Genomic DNA, 16,825 nt, shown 5'->3' with positions numbered 1-16,825 from the left:
GAAGATGAAACCAGAAGGATGGTTCTGTAACTCACACCAGCTGGTTCCTCCTTCCACCTGTTACCGTGATTTTTATCCACCCACCCATTTACCAGGGGCTCCCTTGGTGGCTCAGTGGCAAAGAATCCACCTGCAATACAGGAGACCACCTGCAATGCAGGAGACATGGGTTTGATCCCTGGGTTGGGAATATCCCCTGGAGAAGGAAATGGCAACCCACTCCAGTATTCTTGCCTGGAAAATCCCATGGATAGAGGAGCCTGACGAGCTACAGTTGCAAGAATCAGACATGACTGAGTGACTAAACCATGAACCACCACCACCATTTACCACCTGGGACCTCTTAGAGAAGAAGAAGTAAGGATGGAAGGACACAGCCCTCTTGAAGGGGGAAGAAGCAGAACTGAAGTTGGGTCTTCTTTCTTCCGCCTGGAAACCAGCCAAGTTACCGTGACCCTTCATCCAGTGATAAGAGCCTTACAGAATAGCAGTGTGACAAAAGCAAATGGGCAGCCCAGCAGAACTTCACCTGCTGGTCCTTTGAGAGGGAGTTGAAACAAACACAGTATGGACTCATTCTCCTTTTCTGTCTCCAGGGTATGGGAGAGCATGAGCTCCAGGTTGCAAATAAGGAAGAGCCTGGATCAGGCCTCATGCTTCAATCCCACCCCTGGGTCCTGGCTCAGGGCCCTAAGGCTGCTGTTAACTCCGAGCACCTGGGACAGCACTCTGTTTCCCACACTGCCTACTTAAGTCTCGAGGGGAGTTAAGAAATAATATCAGGACTTCCCTGGCGGTCCAGTGGTTAAGAATCCACCTTGCAAAGCAGGGGACACAAGTTGAATGCCTAGTCTGGGAAATAAGATCCCACATGTGTGGTAGCAACTAAACCCGCATGTCGAAACTGCTGAAACCCATGAGCCACAGCTAGCGAGTCCATGCGCTACAACATGGAATGTGTACAATATGGAAGATCCCACAAGATGCAACAAAGATCCTGTGTGCCACATCTAAGACCTGAAGCAACCAAATAAACAAATAGATATTTTAAAAAATAAGTAATATCAATGACAGCAGCTACTTCTACTTCTTTCCTAGGAGACCATCTGAGTGCCCACCCCATGACTGACTTCATAAGCACAAGATGACTTCATCCTCCAAATCCTGAAGGTAAGTTCTCTTAGCAGTCGCCATCATACAGCTGAGGAAGCTGATGCTCAGAGAGGTTAAGTCACTTGCAGGGGTCACACAGCTAAGGAGAGGCATGGCTGGGCTTCAAACTCAGGTCTGTCTGGTCCCAAACCTGGCTTCCAAGCTGTACAGAGTGCAAAGCAGCGTAAATGACATTTGTCTTTAGCACCCAGCAACACTGAATTCATAATCAGTAGGCCCACACAAGGTGAGCCATCCTGGGCAGTTGGATATCAAATGCCTGCCGCCAGTGTGATTGCCCCCTGGGCAATGGCCAGGGTGGAGATTTCCCAGTCTCTGGCATGGATCCCCACCTGCAGGCCATGGGAAAGTCCTTGGAAGATTGCTGGGGCCAGAGGCGGGCCTCCCAGGTCTGCAGACGGGCTGCAGATCAACCTGCGATGGGCTCAGGACTCCATAGGAGTGGCTGGGCGCTCGTCTTCCCCTGGCTGAGGGCGTCTCTCCAAGAGTGGCAAGAGAGCTATTTCAGGACAGGCAGGGGGCCTCAGTCCAGTCTGCCCCAACATGCGCCCCTCAGATGACTGCCTGGCCCCATAGAGCGAAAGGGCTGAGCCAACAAGAACCCCACAGCCATCTGGGGCTCCCGGCAGGATGGACACGGGTGTGGCCCCTGTGCCCGGTTCACACCGGTCACACTCGGTTCCGGTCCCCTGATGCTCCAATTGGAATCACCTCCTTTCCCACCGCCACCCTGTTCACAGAAACACTGCTCAAGGAAGGACTCGCCTGGGCTGAAATTTTGGCTGGGTTCCAGGGAGCTGGCTTGGTCTGATTGGGTGGCGGGGATGGGGGAGGGGGAGGAGGTAACAGGAAGAGGCTGCAGGTGTGGAGGGAGAGGGAGGAGGTGGAGGTGCACTGTGGCCAAGTGGTCAGGGTGGGGTGTGGACAGACAGGATAGGGAACGATGGAGAAGAAAGGGGCTCTGAGGCCAGAAAAGGGAGGTGGGCATCGTGCATCCCCGGACTGGAGGAAGAAAAGCATCAGAATGTTTAGAGCAGAGAGGCACAGTGGAGTGGGGTGTGTGTGTGTGTGTGTGTGTGTGTGTTAGTCATTCAGTTGTGTCCAACTCTATGTGACCCCATGGACTGTAGCCCGTCAGGCTCCTCTATCCATGGGATTCTCCAGGCAAGAATACTAGAGTCAATTGCCATGCCTTCCTCCAGGGGATCTTCCCGACCCAGGGATTGAACCCAGGTCTCCTGCATTGCAGGCAGACTCTTTACCCTCTGAGCCACAAGGGAAACCTGAGGGGAGTCATAAAATAGTTACAAAACAATATTGATCAAAGCCATTGGGCGGGAGGGGCTGAGGGGTCCCCAGTTCGAGGGCAGAGATGCCCCAGTTTGGGGATAAGTGCTGTCTGGGTGTGTCTGGCTGGCAGGAAGCGAGGTAGGGCCAGGGTGCTGGGGTTTGGCTCCAGTGTCTGTGGGCGCAGAAAGCAGCTGCAGGGTGCTCAGCCCCAGGGCCCCTGGGCTGGCCTGGCAGCTAGACGTCTGAGGTGTTCGTGTGGTGAGGATGTTTAACCGTCCGCTTGCAGTCCATGTGACTTGCATAGCACTCAACCTGCTCAGCCTTTAGCACACGTTATGTCATTTAATCACCCAAGCCTCCTGCAGACAGGGAAAGAGGCCACAACCCTGGTCTCCTCCCAGGTAACGAGTGGAGGGACCAGGGTTGGGACCTGGGTCTTTCCTCTGGGTATATCACCTTATGTCCAGGGACCTGGGTCTTTTCTCTGGACATGTCACCTGGTGTCCAGGGACCTGAGTCTTTTCACTGGACATGTCACCTGGTGTCTATGGACCTGAGTCTTTTCTCTGGACATGTCACCTGGTGTCCGTGGACCTGGATCATTCCTCTGGGCGTGTTACATTGTGTCCAGGAACCTGGGTCTTTTCTCTGGGCATGTCACCTGGTATCCATGGACCTGAGTCTTTTCACTGGACATGTCACCTGGTATCTTTGGACCTGAGTCTTTTCTCTGGACATGTCACTTGGTGTCCGTGGACCTGGATCATTCCTCTGGGCGTGTCACATTGTGTCCAGGAACCTGGGTCTTTTCTCTGGGCATGTCACCTTGTATACACAGACCTGGGTCTTTCCTCTGGGTATGTCACCTTGTATACACAGACCTGGGTCTTTCCTCTGGGCATGTCACCCTGTGTCCATGGAGGGGGCAGGAGCTGAAGTGGGGATGGGGTACAACTGCTGGGGACAGTGGATGTCGGCCAGCTGGTCCCATTGGCCAGGACCCCGCTTCTCTCGTGAGTCAGCATGGTAAGGTGTTCTGAGTCAGTGGGAGGGTGGACAGGGAGTGTGAGTGAAGGTGGGAGGTGAGTGTGTGTGGGTAAGTGTGAGCATGCCGCTGTGAGGTGTGAGTGTGGGATGGCCCTCTGTTCTGGGGCTGGACCAGCCAGGAGACAGGAGCCCCTTGGAGTCTGGCAGGGACAGGAAGTTGCTCACCCTCCATGCATGCAGCAGCCCTCCTGGGCAGGCACAGGATGCTGTGGTCTCTGCAGAAAAATGGGAACCAGGGAGGGAGCAGAGGAGGCAATGGCTGAGAGGGTGGGATGGGACATAGGCCTGGAGAAGATGGGGGAGTCCAGGGGATGGGGAGCTTGAAAGGTGAGAAACTGGAAATCCTCCAAAACACTGAAGAAAGAGGGGAGGGCTTTCTCTCATGTCCCTGGAGATTCACTGGGAGACAAATTAAGTCCCTGCCCCCCTGGAACTGACTTGCCCCTCTGTCAGTCTGGCCTCTCACAGCTTTCTTACCTCCTGGGTTCCTCTCCATGTGCCCTAACTGCCAACCCACACCCTGGGGCCCCAGCTCTGGGAGTGTGCCACCCTCTGCTCTGTCAGCAGGAACTCTGCCCATCTTGGAAGACATAGCTGGTGCTTCATGGCTGAGAAGCCTTCCCACTTGTGGTGCAAAGGGTTTCTCCCTCGTGGTCCAGGCAGCTCATTCCTAAGACCTTAGCTCCTCAACTCTGCTGGGGAGTCTTTTAATTCTCCTCATCCTCTGTGACAACCTGTCAAAAGTGGCAGGGCTAGACTCACAGGGTTTTATTTACTGCTAACAATAAAAACCATGCATGTTGGACTTCCTTGGAGGTCCAGTGGTTGAGGCTCCATGCTTCCACTGCAGAGGGTGTGGGTTCAACCCCTGGTCAGGGAACTAAGATCCCTCATGCTATGTGGTGTGGCAAAAAAAAAAAATAATAATAATAATAGTAAAAACTATGCATGTTGGGTGGATGCGGTAGGTAGGGGGATCGTGGTGGAGGCAGGAGACATCACATTCCTGCCATGTCCCAGAGGAGCCCCATTCCCATTTTTCTTTGTTAGGATTAAAGATTGGGGAATTGGGAATGAGACTAACTTGGTTCAGGTTCACCCTGTTGCTTCACGTGTGGCCGCCTTTTACACTGTAATCCCATATCTATAAATGTGAGAATTTGAAGACAGTAATCTCCAAAAAAATGAAAGACTTTTCCATACAAAGATGTTCACAGCAGTGTTATTTATAATCGTGAGTTGGAAACTACTTAGATATGCTAACATGGGAGAATGGCCAGATGAATAATGGTATTAACATTATCTACTGCATAAATATTAGATAGACATTTTGAAAGATGGTTATGGTGCTTCTGTGGTCATATGGAAAAGCTTTGTAGTAATCTAAGATGATCATGGATATGTTAAACAAACAGCCTTACATCCAAAATGTCTGCATGGGAGAAACAGTGAAAGAAAACACGAGATGTTAATGGTTGAAGTGCTTTGGTGATTTCTGATTTCTCCTTTCCACTCTCCTGTAACAAGCATGAACACTTATATCAAGATTAATTATACTTAAAAGTATCTTTTTTCTTATCTTGAGAGTCTTTTTTTTTTTAAAATAAAATGACACCAAGAAGAAAATAAGCATGTTAACATTTTGTGTGTTTCCTTCCAGTCCTTTCTCCACGCATATTTCCACATCTATAAATAGACACATAGTTGACTAGAAAAGAAAAAATCCCAAGGAATTTTGGAGGCGTTCTCTCTGGGCTTGGAGGTCCCAGTTCCCTGGAAGTTTCCCTGTGGTTGTGGGAAGAGGTAGAGAGCATTGGCCCAGGCTCCTGGGGTGAGAGCTGCTCCCTGCATGGAGTCTCAGGTCAGAGTGAGCCCCCCACCGTCAACCTGAGAGTTGCCCCTGTACCCTGGAGAGCCTGCTTGTTGATGGGCTGCCCCCAGACGCATCTTCTCCATTCTGGCCTCTTAATCCTGGTCCCGTCCCCTCCACTGCCTTTTTAAGCTCCTTGAAGCAACCAGTTTGCTAATTAATCCTGACCTTTCCAAAGTCTGAAATTCCTAACCAGTGGGAGACTTCCCCTTTTCAAGCGGTTCTGGCAGTCATTGGCCACAGGGGGGTGGGGGTGGGGGGTGGGAGAGATGGGTTTCCACCTCCATTCCATGTGTTGGCCAATCAATGGCGGGTTTGGCCCTGGAGGTTCGGTGGGGCCTGGACTTGCTGGGCCTTGCCCTGCCTCACCCTGCTTAGGTGGGGACATTCGCTCCAGGGTTCTGTCAAGGCCACCACCCTGGTCCCCTGGAATCTGCTAGCAAGATTCAGGTGACTGTTGACTCATACACCCCCAACAGACTGGGCCAGCTCACCCCTCCCAGGCCTGGGACCATCTCCACGCCCTTGATCTTAGGAGAGTTGCTGCCCTCACTCTTCATGGAAATGCTATGCACTCTGGGGAGGTGGGGGGCAGGAGGGAGATGGGGGATATGGAAGCCCTGTTCTGTGCAGCCTGCCCCCACAGAGGACTCCTACTCTCCTCCCTCACCCCATCCCACCCTGTGGCCACATGGGTTCCATGAATAAGATCCTGTGATTCAGAACTTCTCTATTCCCCCAACCTCCCATCCTGCTCCCCTCCCGCCCCACCACTCCCAGCCTCTCAGTTGCTTTCTGATAACCACAGCTGGGTTTCTGTCTTGGTCAGAGGTGAACATGAATCAAGAGTTACCAGGTTCTGCCCCGAGCTGACTTTCTTTTTCAGCAGCCTGTTTCCACTTAGAAAGGCAAAACAGGTCAGGCTAGCCAAGCCCTGCTTGCTGGGTCAGGATGAGGACAGGGTGGGGAGACTGGGCTTGGGACCAGGGACCAGGGCAGGCTTGGGAGTGGGGGACACGATGGCCAGGACCTGCCGTCTGCATTGCCCTCCAGAACCCAGCACACAGTGGCACTGGTTTTGTAGCATAGGTGCTCTTTCCTAAGGCCCAAGGGGACGTGGCACAGGATATGGCCATGTTTTATTTTTCAGTGAGGGGAATTATTTTGGTTCCATTCTCTAACAGCCTACATCCATCAAAAAACCCACTGCTAATCACCCACTGGGTGCAGAGTATATGGTTTGTTTTCAGAGGAAACCTCCATCACCCTACCGCTTACCTCTAGCCCAGACTTGGAGTGACGCTGTCTCTCACCTCTTGGCCTCCTGTCTAGACCTTGTGCGTTGGAATTCAAGTGAAACTTCTTACCACATTTCCTTTGATGCATTAGACATTCATTTTAGGTTGAGATTGTGCTTCTAACATCCTTGTGGATGGTACCAGGGGGCCTCAGACACCAGGGTGCCCCAGAATCAATGGCAGATCCCACAAAGTCACTGATTGCCAGAGACGAGTGGTGACCTGGAGGCAGAGGAAGGAGGCCTGAACCACCCTCTGTGCTGTGATTGGACTCTTCTGGTTTCAGGGACAGAAAGGTCCTCAGAGACTAGGGGTCCGCTGGAAGGATTGTTGCAGAGGGGAGGCCCCCTGGGAGGGGCCTCAACCAGGCCACCACAACCGGGGGCACTGCTGTTTCTGCAGGACCAGCAACCACCCCCCTCCCCATAGCAGCACCCACTATCACACAAGACGCTGTTCTCAGCATTTCTAAGACGCTGCCCTCCTCTTCTTGGGGGTGGGCCCATGACTCAGAATCTGCCAATCAGGGTACCCACTCACATCTCTGACACCAGTCTTTTTAGGCATTTTCTGCTGGGCAGGTATTATCTTTCCTGTAGATGACCTTGGGGGGCAGCTGAGTGGTAAGGATGGCAAGTTTTAGGTTTCAGGTAACCCCCCCCCCCTCCACCACCTCCCCCGCCCAGCTAATCTGATTCTAGAGGAGACTTTATCTTTGGGAAAGATGGAGGCCTGATGATATCACTTGACCTTGTTGATCTTGTTGTACCTGAACCTAAAGCTGGCCCAATTTTCAGATCAAGGCTCATAAGTGGGGATGAGTTTTTCACTTAAGTGGGGATGTATTTGGCTTCTGGTACTGTTCTTGATGAAAGTGAAAGAGGAGAGTGAAAAAGTTGGCTTAAAGCTCAACATTCAGAAAACTAAGATCATGGCATCTGGTCCCATCACTTCATGGGAAATAGACGGGGAGACAGTGGAAACTGTCAGACTTTATTTTTTTTGGGCTCCAAAATCACTGCAGATGGTGACTGCAGCCATGAAACTAAAAGACGCTTTATCCGTGGAAGGAAAGTTATGACCAACCTAGATAGCATATTAAAAAGCAGAGACATTACTTTGCCAACAAAGGTCCATCTGGTCAAGGCTATGGTTTTTCCAGTGGTCATGTATGGATGTGAGAGTTGGACTGTGAAGAAAGCTGAGCGCTGAAAAATTGATGCTTTTGAACTGTGGTGTTGGAAAAGACTCTTGAGAGTTCCTTGGACTGCAAGGAGATCCAACCAGTCCATCCTGAAGGAGATAAGTCCTGGGTGTTCATTGGAAGGACTGATGCTGAAGCTGAAACTCCAATACTTTGGCTACCTCATGCGAAGAGTTGACTCGTTGGAAAAGACCTGATGCTGGGAGGGATTGGAGGCAGGAGGAGAAGGGGACGACAGAGGATAAGATGGCTGGATGGCATCACCAACTCAATGGGCATGAGTTTGAGTAAATTCTGGGAGTTTGTGATGGACAGGGAGGCCTGGCATGCTGCGATTCATGGGGTCGCAAAGAGTCAGACACAACTGAGCGACTGAACTGAACTGAACTGTTAAGTAAGAGAGAATCCTGCAAGGGTTACTGTTGCTTGCTCCACCCTGAAGGATGTGGCTTGGGTCCTCAGGAGGAACCAATTCAAGTAGATTTTTTAACAACTAGACCTGGTGCAGCCCCCAACACACACACACGCACACACACACACACACACACACACACACACACACACACACAGAGCTTATTTTTGGCCAACCATAGTGTGCTAGGCAGAGAAGGCAATGGCACCCCACTCCAGTACTCTTGCCTGGAAAATCCCATGGATGGAGGAGCCTGGTAGGCTGCAGTCCATGGGGTCGCTAAGAGTCGGGCACAACTGAAAAACTTCACTTTTCACTTTCATGCATTGGAGAAGGAAATGGCAACCCACTCCAGTGTTCTTGCCTGGAGAATCCCAGGGACAGAGGAGCCCAGTGGGCTGCCATCTGTGGGGTCGCACAGAGTCGGACACGACTGAAGCGACTTAGCAGCAGCAGCAGCAGTTGCTAGGCAGAATGCATGCATGCATACTCAGTCGCTTCAGTTGTGTCAGACTCTTTGCCACCCTATGGACTGTAGCCCGCCAGGCTCCTCTGTCCATGGGATTCTCTAGGCAAGAATATTGAAGTGGGTTGCCACGCCCTCCTCCAGGGGATCTTCCCAACTCAGGGATCGAACCGGAGTCTCCTGCATTGCAGGCTGATTCTTTATCGCTGAGCCACCAGGGAAGCCCACTAGACAGAATAGGGGCCCTCCAAAAATGGGCTTCCCTGTTGGCTCAGTGGTAAAGAATCCACCTGCCAAGCAGGAGATAAAGGTTCAATCCCTGGGTTGGGAAGATCCGCTGGAGAAGGAAATGGCAAGCCCCTCAGGATTCTTGCCTGGAAAATCCCATGGACAGAGGAGCCTGGAAGGCTACAGTCTAAGGGGTCACAAAGAGTTGGATACAACTTAGTGACTGAGCCCACAAAGATGTCCAGGTCCCAGTCCCTAGAACCTGTAATCATGTGCCCTCATGGGCAGAAGGGATTTTGCAGACGTGGCTAGTGTTAAGGGCCTCGAGACAGGGAGGCTATCCTGGATTATTCAAGTGAGCCTCCTGTCATCTCAAGGATCATTATCAAAGGGAAGCAGAAGGATCAGAGTCAGAGAAGGCGATGTGACAACAGGAACAGAGGCTGGAGCGAATTGAGGATAAGGCCATGAGCCAAGGAATGCAGGTGCCTCTAGAAGCTGGGAAAGGCAAGGAGGATTCTCCTCTAGAGTCTCTGAAAGGAGCAGCCCTCATGACACTGCTTTTCGCCTTGTGTATTGTCTACTGGGTAAGCCATGGCAAAGTGTCATAGCCTAGGTGGTTTAAGCAACACGGATCTATTTTCTCATACTTCTGTTGGCTGGGAGTCCAAGTTCAAGGTAGCAGAGAATTCGATTTTGGGGGAGGGCTCTCTTCCCAGCTTGTAGTGACTGCCTTCTTGCTGTGCTCTCTCCTGACCTTTTCCCTGTGCATATAGGAAATAGCAACCCACTCCAGTATTGTTGCCTGGGAAATCCCATGGACAGAGGAGCCTGGCAGGCTACAGTGCAAAGGGTCGCAAAAAGTTGGACAGGACTGAGCGATTGAACATGCATGCACACACACACATACACACACACCCCACATAGGAATTTGGGGGGAGGATCACAAGTTAGTCTGTGACACTCAATGAGACTGATTTTATATTTCTGACCTCCAGTTCTGTCAGAGAATGAACTTATGTTATTGTAAGTGACTAAATTTGTAGTCATTTGTTGCAGCAGCAGTCCAGAAAATAATACAGTTGACCAGCAATGCTCTCTCACCTTCTTGTCTTCCCACGTGCTCTGCCTTCTGCCGGGCACTGTTAGCTGGCTGGCTCCCGCCAGTGCTTCCTCTCAACTCAGGGGTTCACAAAGTTTTTCTTGACGCTGTATTACTATAGGTTTATGTATCTGTCCCCCAGCCACTCTGAAAACTCCCATCTCCCGTTCCTCCATTGAGCAGGTACACATGGAGTACCTGCTATGGGTTCTGCAGAGCCCAACATTCTTGCCCCCTCGGAGCTTTCACTCCAGAGGGGACAAAGGGCAGGGCCTACTTCCCTCTCACCTGTGTCTCCCTGGCACCTGCAGCATCAGGCACAAGGCGGACTCCATAGCTATGTTTTTTTTTAAGAATGTTTAAAAAAGTTAGTTAATTTTATTTTGGTTGCACTGGGTCTTTGTTGCTGCGAGCAGGGTTTCTCTAGTTGCCGTGAGTAGGGGATACTCTCCAGCTGTGGTGCTCGGGCTTCTCATTGTGGTGGCTTCTCTTGTTGTGGAGCATAGATTCAAGGTGCATGGGCTTCAGTAGTTGCAGCGCATGGGCTCAGCTGTGATGCATGGGCTTAGTTGCTCTGTGGTATGCAGAATCTTGCCTAACTAGGGGTCCAACCCATGTCCCCTGCATTGTTAGACAGATTCTTATCCACTGGACCACCAGGGAAGTCCCTCCATAGCTATGAACTGAATCAGAGACACAGCTGGTAAGTCTGAAAGAAGTCCACAGTTCTAGGCCTCACCCTCACACAAATATGCATGACTATCGTTCTAGAAAAAGCCCAGACTTCAAGACTCAAGGCTGGCAATCCGTTGGAGTGCTTTTTGCTGGCTCGGAGAGTTCCCTGGGTTCTTCCACTCTGGCCAAGCCTTCTTGTTGCCCAGCCAGTGTCCTAGGCCAACTCTGAGGCCCAGGGCACACATAGATCATTCATCAGTCTGTCCCTCCATATGTCCACTGAGCTGGGTTCCCCTGCCCCTCTTTTCCTGAGCCTGGCAGTTCTCACCATGAGGTGATTCTTCCCTCTTCTCCTCCACCCCTTGCCCAGGGACATTTGGCAATGTCTGGAGGCACTTCTGGTTGTTGTCATAACTCTGGGTTGGGGTATTATGCCCACTCAGGGCATATAGTGGGCAGAGGCTGGGGGTGCCTCTCAATATCCTCTGATTCCCAGGATAGCTCCCTTCCAGTACAACCAAGAAAGTCCAGTCCCAAAGGTCAGTAGTCTTGAGCTTGAGGAAACTTGAGGCCCAACCCCATACTTTTGAACTATTTTTGGCTGGAGAGTTTCAGCATATGGGCTATGAGATTTGACCCCTGCCTCTCTTTTTTAATGCTTATGCTCTTGTTTATTCTTTCACCTCACTGCACAGCATGTGGGAGCTTTAGTTCCTCGACCAGAGATTGAACCTGTTCCCCCTGCATTGGAAGTGCAGAGTCTTAATCACTGGAGTACCAGGGAAAGCCCTTGATCCCTCTATTTTATTTTTTAATTAAAAATTGAAAAAAAAATTATCTATTTGTCTGTGCCAGGTCTTAGTTGCTGTGGGATCTAGCTCCTTGACCAGGGATCAAACCCAGGCCCCCTGCATTGGGAGCACAGAGTCTTAGCCTCTGGACCACCAGGGAAATCCTTGACCTGTCTTCTTAGAACTTGATGGGCAAAGCTCCCCTGTATTATGTTATGGAAGGGAAAAGTCTGCTGTCATGTTATCTTCTCTTGAAGGCTGTTGTTAACTTTGTTTTAATGGATTCTACCTGCTGGGGCTGTGATGACTGAGGCCACATCAGACTGAGATAGTGTGTTCACAGATTCCTGACACAACAGCAAACTCCCAAACACACCTGTGGTTCAGTCCCACTTCACATCAGCTGAGCGACAGGTGGGTGTCTAAAATCACCTCGGCATCAGACTGTCCTGGGCACAAGCACTTGACTAGTGGCCTCTGAGCCTCAACATCCTGATTTGTGAAACAGGGACAGTAAAACCTACTCTACGGAGCTGTAGGGGAATGAGATCTGTACTCACTGGATTGTGGGAGCTGACTTGTACTGCCTCATGAGAGTGGAATGGTCACTTTTCAGGAATTTTGTGAGCCAGTGGTTAAATATGGTCATCACTAACAATTTAGTTTTACAACTTACAATTCAATAAATTACATTAAAAAGAAAGCAACTATTCAAAAGTCATCACTTTTTTATTATTTTACTGTGTGTTACTATTGTCTTTGCCCTTGAGTTTATTTCCATCTGGAAAGACTGCGCAGTGGCAGCTGCTGTGTGTCTCTTCTCAATTCCATGGCTGGCGACGCCAACTCAGTGGCTTGGAATCAGTTATGGTGGAAGATTTACAGCAAGGAAGTTGGTAAACACTATTAATCAGGGCTTGCTTTGTTGTCGTGTTGATTTTATAGGTTTAAGAGAGTGATGGAGAATATGATAATAATGCAGGTTAAACTTGAAAGTGAGTCAGGTCTCTGGTCACTGCATTGTGACTAGCACAAAAAAATTAAGAACGTATTCTTCCTGTGTTCAAACACTGTTATGTGTGCATGCGTGCTAAGTTGTTTCAGTCTTGTCTGACTCTTTTTGATCCCATGGACTGCAGCCCACCAGGCTCCTCTGTCCTGCAAGAATACTCATATGGGTGCCTATGCCCTCCTCCAGAGGATCTTCCTGACCCAGGGATTGAACCCATGTCTCCTGTATCGTAAGGGGATTCTTTATTGCCGAGATATCGGGAGGCCCTAAACACTGATGCAATTCAGCAAAAAAAATGAAGTTCCAGTACACATCTTCACTGTTCCTCTCTTCCTCACTAAATGGAAATATTAATCAACCTTCATGTCAGAATGGCACTCGCTCTTCAGTGACATGAGTGATTTCTTTTGTTGAGGTGGATTTAGTAATCAAGTGTTTATTTTTAGTAAAGTTTATACTTAACTTGTGCACATATATTTATGGACACACCTCCCCCCAAGAGAGTCGGTTGTTAAACACTTACCAGCCCAGCACAGAATGTGAGTGTGCATGTCAAAATTCTTAACCAGAGACAGTGTTCCATCTGCAGTGTCAGTTCGGCTGATGGCCCCACAGCCAGAGCACTGTGGGAAGGTGACGTGTGTGTCTGAGCTGAGGTGGGAACTGGTTCTTGTAACCATGGCCTGGAGGGTCCATCTCCCTGCCTATCAAGTCACTTTTGCTGGGCATCCTTGGGGTTATGTGGCACATAGGTATATGTGCCAGGTTGAGGCATTTGAGAACCCAGGGTGGGAGCCTCCAGGTTTGGGCTGGTCCATCTTGGAGATGACCCAGACAACCTAGGTGAACCTGGACTGAGCTGGTTGGAAGGGCCGGATTGTGGGCCTAGATGGCCTTTTGGGGATGGTGTATGTGTGTGTTTGTGGGGGGTGACCTCGAGGGGCACACTCAGGGTGAGTCCAGCCTAGCAAGCAAAATATTAGACATTGAGCCCTTTACACTGAATCATCCATTTATTCACAAAACATCCTGTCTGTGCCAGCTCTGGCTAGGTGCTAGTCATCTAGCTCATTTATCTTTCTTTCTCTTGTGGAGACAGTGTTCTAGGCAGAAGGGACAGGCCCCGGCAGCTCTAGAGTGTGGCTGGAATCGGTGAGGGTGGGGTTGGCAGCATGTGGGGGAGTAGATGAGGAAGTGTCCTAGTTACCGTTGTAAATAAGAAGCACTAAGCCAGACTCACATGTCACTCTTGTACTAGTAAAGCTCATAAGCAAATGTTGGTTGAATGAAAGCCATCAGGAGACAGGAAGCTCACGCCTGAACTTCTAGGTGGCAGGAAGGAAAGGTTCTCAAATGTCTGAGAACCTGCGTGAGCATCATTCCAGGAGAGTGAGCCAGGAGCGAGGTTCAAAGACTGCAAGGAACCCCCCGACCTGACCAGGCAGAAGCTAAAAGCATGTCCCCAGTGGCATATAATTGCTTTACAATGTTGTGCTAGTTTCTGCTGCACAACAAAGGGAATCAGTGTATGTATACACATATCCCCTCATTCTTGGACCTCCCATTCCCCCACCCCCATCCCACCCCTTTAGGTCACCACAGAGCACCAAACTGGGCACCCCACAGTTGACGGGGTGCCATGAATCTTTGACTCAGGTCATGCACCTCCTGTCTGGCAGGCTTGGACTGGCCCCAGTGGGACTGGCGAGGTCAGCCAGTAGCCAAGTCAGCTTTTCAGACTTTATATTAAAGGCCCACAGGTGGGGAGAGGGATAAAGTGGGAGTATGAGATTAACAGATGCATGTTTCCATATATAAAAGAGATAAATGACAAGGGTTTACTGTGTAGCACAGGGAACTATATTCATTGTCTTATAATAAGCTATAATAGGACAGAATGGGAAAAAAGAATATAGATATATACACAGGCTTCCCAGGAGGCTCAATGGTAAAGAATCCATATGCCAACGCAGGAGACACGGGGGACACATGTTCGATCCCTGTGTCAGGAAGATCCCTTGGAAGAGGAAATGGAACCCACTCCAGTATTCTTGCCTGGGAAATCCCATGGACAGAGGAGCCTGGTGGGCTACAGTCCATGGGGCTGCAAAGAGTCAGATACCACTGAGCAACTGAGCACACACACACATACATACACAGGTTATTTATAATTGAATCATTTTGCTGGATACCTGAAACTGACATGATATTATAAATCAATGAGACTTCAATTATAAACAAACAAGTGGCCCAAAGGTAAATCTTGCTGGGATGTTCCCCCCCAAACCCCTTGCCCATGTTTCTTCCTGCTGGGAATGCCCACCTTGCTCTGCACCCCAACCCCTAAGACAGCTGGATTTCACTAGTGGAAGTAAGACTTCCAGTTACATTAGAATTTCAAACAACCCATAACTTTTTAGTCTAAGTGTGTCCCTTGCAACATTTGGCAACTCTGTGCCACCCACATCTGCCTGAACTGGCCCCTGGGTCCTCTTCTCTAGCCATCCCTCTGGGTGGGGTAGCTTGGGGCAAGGTGGTCAGTTGCAGCCTTGAGGAGGAGCCCAGGAGCTTAAGGACTCAGAAGCATCAGGCTGAACTTCTGAGGGCAGACTTAGACCAGGATCAAGTCTCAAACTTCTTAACTCCCACCTACCGAAGGGCGGCTGGCACCTAGCTTCTCTGAGCCTGCGTTGTCCTCTCTGTCAAGTGGGGATATTACTAGTACACATAGGTGGTTGTGAAGGCTGAAGGAGGGCACTGGGCACAGAGCCTGGCGTAAACTGAGTGCTCCATAAATAGTAGGCATGACCACAGGCTTACCCATTATTACCTGTATTTTGTTAATTATTTATCACAATAAGAAATGATTATTAGCATAGCTCAACATCTTGTTTTGCCTACTAGTCTATTGCGAGCATCTAGAATGATGTGTGGAGGGACTTGCCTGGTGGTCTAGTGGCTAAGACTCTGCACTTTCAAAGCAGAGGGCCTGGATTCAATCCCTGGTCGGGTAACTAAGATCCCACATGCTGCAACTAAAAAATCCTGCATGCCACAGTGAACATCAAAGATCCTGTGTGCTGGGACTAGGACTCAGTACAGCCAAATAAATACTTTCTTTAAAAAAAAGAATATTGCCATTTTCAGTCTTCCAACTTTATTGAGGCTTTCAATGGCTAAGTCTAAGATCTCTCTTGGTAAATGTCACATTGCATTTGAAAATATATGGGTAATTTTCAAATATCTTTGGATGTTGTTTTCTAACTTAATTCCACAGTGATAAGAGAACAGACTCTGTAGGATTTCAATACTTTTAGACCATCAGACTTTTGCACCTGATCTTATGTCCCTGGATATGTTTCAGTGTTTATAGTCTGTGGGAACTTGAATAGAATTTGTATCCTACTATTGTGTGAAAATTGTATAAATCTTAATTATGTTGAATTGGTTCATGGTGCTTTTCAGGTCTACTATATCCTTCTACTTTTCTGTCTATTCATTCTATTAATTTTTGAGGGCTTTGATATTGAAACTCCAACTAAAAATCTTAATTTATCTACTTAAAAAGAATTGTAATATTAAAAAAGAATTTGAATATATAGTGGAGCTATATGTAACTGTGTTCTGTATTTTCCAAGTCTGCTGTAAATGTATTATTACACTTTCATAATTCAAAAAATAAAAAAGAAAGAGAGAAAAAAACAAATCTTCTTTGGTTAAAAAAAAAAGGATGATGCTTGAAACACAGTAGGTGCTCAGTAATTATATGCTGAGGAGGTCTTTGCCTGCAGGTAGCCAGGAAGGGCCCAGGCACACAGCCTGATGCCTGACATTGGCCCAGCCTGCTCCCATTTGATCAAACCTTGCCGCAGCATTGCCCTAGTGATAAATAAGCAAGACAAGTGGGAACACAGAAAATCCAGGCTGAAGTGTGTGGCTTTGTTTCCACTGAGTTCTGGGAAATCAGACCCGTGACAAGAGGTGGGTGGCCCCTGGGTGCATGTCGGGATCCTGGCTCCTGTCGAGAGCCCCGTGGGGATGGAGGATGTCACCGTCCCAGGGTCCCAGTCCTGCCCGTCACTCCAGGCAGATGGGGAGGAACCTGGGAAAACAGACACGGGATGGGCAGTCACACATTTTCTGTTCTAGACGTCCTTCTGTCTGTCCTCATCAGGCTGGATGACGTTGCAGAAGAACACAGCATCCCACAGCCCATTTCTGAGGTCAGAGTTCTGGCTTCACAGTTTTAGGGGAGCA

The 16,825-nt window shown here is 49.4% G+C and overlaps 1 long non-coding RNA gene across 1 annotated transcript in view; it reads left to right on the top strand.

Moving 5' to 3' along the window:
• Nucleotides 1-16,825, top strand: part of LOC110133068 (uncharacterized) — a 51,130-nt gene that overhangs the window by 8,705 nt on the left and 25,600 nt on the right. The window contains exon 2 of the long non-coding RNA XR_011490344.1: nt 1,099-1,170. This is a non-coding gene — a long non-coding RNA (uncharacterized lncRNA). The remainder of the gene's footprint in view (nt 1-1,098; nt 1,171-16,825) is intronic.

This window comes from Odocoileus virginianus, chromosome 11 (genome assembly GCF_023699985.2).
Source record: "Odocoileus virginianus isolate 20LAN1187 ecotype Illinois chromosome 11, Ovbor_1.2, whole genome shotgun sequence".
Classification (NCBI taxonomy): Eukaryota; Metazoa; Chordata; class Mammalia; order Artiodactyla; family Cervidae; genus Odocoileus; species Odocoileus virginianus.
The sequence above is the reverse complement of the archived record's forward strand: the minus strand, read 5'-3'. Positions and strand labels throughout refer to the sequence as shown.